Genomic DNA, 4,016 nt, shown 5'->3' with positions numbered 1-4,016 from the left:
TCTCATTCTCTGTCGTCCCCTTCTCCTTTGGCCCACAATCCCTCTGAGCATCAGAGTCTTCCAGTGAGTCAACTCTTTGCATGAGGTGGCCAAAGTATTGGAGTTTCAGCTTTAGCATCAGTCCTTCCAGTGAACACCCAGGGCTGATCTCCTTTAGAATGTACTGGTTGGATCTCCTTGCAGTCCAAGGGACTCTCAAGAATCTCCTCCAACACCACAGTTCAAGAGCATCAATTCTTTGGCACTCAGCTTTCATCACAGTCCAACTTTCACATCCATACATGACCACTGGAAAAACCATATCCTTGACTAGATGGACCTTTGTTGGCAAAGTAATGTCTCTGCTTTTCAATATGGTATCTAGGTTACTCACAACTTTCCTTCTAAGGAGTAAGTGTCTTTTAATTTCATGGCTGCAATCACCACCTGCAGTAATTTTGGAGCCCAAAAGAATAAAGTCTGACACTGTTTCCACTATTTCCCCATCTATTTCCCATGAAGTGATGGGACCAGAGGCCATGATCTTCGTTTTCTGAATGTTGAGCTTTCAGCCAACTTTTTCACTCTCCTCTTTCACTTTCATCAAGAGGCTTTTTAGTTCCTGTTCACTTTCTGCCATAAGGTTAGTGTCATCTGCATATCTGAGGTTATTGATATTTCTCCCAGCATCTTGATTCCAGCTTGTGCTTCTTCCAGCCCAGCATTTCTCACGGTGTACTCCGCATATAAGTTAAATAAGCAGAGTAACAGTATACAGCCTTGATGTACTCTTTTTCCTATTTGGAACCAGTCTGTTGTTCCATGTCCAGTTCTAACTGTTGCTTCCTGACCTGCATATAGGTTTCTCAAGAGGCAGGTCATGTTGTCTGGTATTCCCATCTCTTTCAGAATTTTCCACAGTTGATTGTGATCCAGACAGTCAAAGGCTATGGCATAGTCAATAAAGCAGAAATAGATGTTTTTCTGGAACACTGTTGCTTTTTCCATGAACCAGACGATGTTGGCAATTTGATCGCTAGTCCTCTGCCTTTTCTAAAACCATCCTGAACATCTGGAAGTTTATGGTTCACATATTGCTGAAGCCTGGCTTGGAGAATTTTGACATTACTTTACTAGCGTGTGAGATGAGTGCAATTGTGTGGTAGTTTGCGCATTCTTTGGCATTGCTTTTCTTTGGGATTGGAATGAAAATGGTTATTGGAATTGTAAATGGTGTTGCAATGAACAATGGAATACATGTGTCTTTTTCAATTTTGGTTTCCTTAGAATATATGCCTACTTCCCTGGTGATTCAGACGGTAAAGCATCTGTCTACAATGCGGGAGACTCGGGTTCGATCCCTGGGTCGGGAAGATCCGCTGGAGAAGGAAATGGCAATCCACTCCAGTACTATTGCCTGGAAAATCCCATGGACAGAGGAGCCTGGTAAGCTACAGTCCACGGGGTCGCAAAGAGTCGGACATGACTGAGTGACGTTCCTTAGGATATATGCCCAAGTCTGGTATTGTTGGGTCATATGGGGGTTTTATTCCTAGCTTTATAAGGAATCTCTATACTGTCTTCCATAGTGGCTGTATCAATTTATATTCCCACCAACAGTGCAAGGCTGTTCCCTTTTCTCCATACCCTCTCCAACATTTATGGTTTGTAGATTTTTTGATGATGGCCATTTGAACTGGTGTAAAGTGATATCTCATTGTAGTTCTGATTTGCATTTCTCTAATAATGAGTGATGTTGAGCATCTTTTCATGTGTTTGTTAGCAATCAGTGTGTCTTCTTTGGAGAAATGTCTGTTTAAGTCTTTTTTTTCCCACTTTTTGATTGGGTTGTTTGTTTTTCTGGCATTGAGTTATATGAACTGCTTGTATATTTTGGAAATTAATCCTTTGTCAGTTGTTTCATTTGCTATTATTTGGGCCCATTCTGAGAGTTATCTTTCCACCTTGCTTATAATATACTTTGCTGTGCAAAGCTTTTAAGTTTAATCAGGTCCCACTTGTTTACTTTTGTTTTTGTATCCCTTATTCTAGGAGGTGGGTCATAGAGGATCTTGCTTTGATTTATGTCACCGAGTGTTCTGCTTGTGTTTTCCTGTAAGAGTTTTATAGTTCCTGGTCTTACATTTAGGTCTTTATTCCATTTTGACTTTATCTTTGTGTATGGTGTTAGGATCATGAACGCCTTATTACCAAATTCAGACTGAAATTAAAGAAAGTAGGGAAAACCACTAGAGCATTCAGATATGATCTAAATCAGATCCTTTATGACTATACAGTACAAGTGAGAAATAGATTTAAGGGACTAGATCTGTTAGAGTGCCTGATGAACTACGTGCCATTGTACAGGAGGCTATCTGAGGAGGCCTTACAAATAGCTGTAAAAAGAACACAGGTGAAAAGCAAAAGAGAATAGGAAAGATATAAGCATCTGAATGCAGAGTTCCAAATAGCAAGGAGAGATAAGAAAGCCTTCCTCAGTGATCAGTGCAAAGAAATAGAGGAAAATAATAGAATGGGCGGACTAGATATCACTTCAAGAAAATCAGAGATACCAAGGAAACATTTCATGCAAAGATGAACTATATAAGGGACAGGAATGGTAGGGAACTAACAGAAGCAGAAGATATTAAGAAGAAATGGCAAGAATACACAGAAGAACTGTACAAAAAAGATCTTCATGACTCAGGTAATCATGATGGTGTGATCACTCACTTAGAGCCAGATATCCTGGAATGTGAAGTCAAGTGGGCCTTAGGAAGCATCACTACGAACAAAGCTAGTGGAGGTGATGGAATTCCAGTTGAGCTATTTCAAATCCTGGAAGTTGATGCTGTGAAAGTGCTGCACTCAGTATGCCAGAAAATTTGGAAAACTCAGCAGTGGCCACAGGACTGGTGACCAATGCAGAAATGAAAATTAAAAGGTCAGTCTTCATTCCAATCCCAAAGAAAGGCAATCCGAAAGAATGCTCAAACTACTGAACGGTTGCATTCATCTCACATGCTAGTAAAGTAATGCTCAAAATACTCCAAGCCAGGCTTAAGCAATATGTGAACCATGAACTTCTAGATGTTTAAGCTGGTTTTTGAAAAGGCAGAAGAACCAGAGTTCAAATTGTGAACATAACCTGGATCATTGAAAAAGCAAGAGTTCCAGAAAACCATCTGTTTCTGCTTTAATGACTATGCCAAACCTTTGACTGTGTGGATCTCAGTAAACTGTGGAAAATTCTGAAAGAGATAGGAATACCAGACCACCTGACCTGCCTCTTGAGAAACATTTATGCAAGTCAGAAAGCAATAGTTAGAACTGGACATGGAACAACAAACTGGTTCTAAATAGGAAAAGAATTATGTCAAGGCAGTATATTGTCACCTTGCTTATTTAACTTGTAAGCAGAGTACATCATGAGAAATGCTGGGCTGGAAGAAACACAAGCTGGAATCAAGATTGCTGGGAGAAATATCAATAACCTCAGATATGCAGATGACACCGGTCATATGAAGGAAGGTAAAGAAGGTAAAGCAAAAGTAGGAAGTCAAGAAACACCTGGAGTAACAGGCAAATTTGGCCTTGGAATGTGGAATGAAGCAGGGCAAAGACTAATAGAGTTTTGCCAAGAAAATGCACTGGTCATAGCAAACACCCTCTTCCAAAAACACAAGAGAAGACTCTACACAAGGACATCACCAGATGGCCAACACTGAAATCAGATTGATAATATTCTTTGCAACCAAAGATGTAGAAGCTCTATACAGTCAATAAAAACAAGACCAGGAGCTGACTGTGGCTCAGATCATGAACTCCTTATTACCAAATTCAGACATAATTGAAGAAAGTGTGGAAAACCAGTAGACCATTCAGGTAAGACCTAAATTAAATCCCTTATGACTATACAGTGGAAGTGAGAAATATATTTAAGGGCCTAGATCTGATAGATAGAGTGCCTGATGAACTATGGAATGAGGTTTGTGACATTGTACAGGAGACAGGGATCAAGACCATCCCCATGGAAA

This window comes from Ovis canadensis, chromosome 6 (assembly GCF_042477335.2).
Source record: "Ovis canadensis isolate MfBH-ARS-UI-01 breed Bighorn chromosome 6, ARS-UI_OviCan_v2, whole genome shotgun sequence".
Lineage (NCBI taxonomy): Eukaryota > Metazoa > Chordata > Mammalia > Artiodactyla > Bovidae > Ovis > Ovis canadensis.
The sequence above is the reverse complement of the archived record's forward strand: the minus strand, read 5'-3'. Positions refer to the sequence as shown.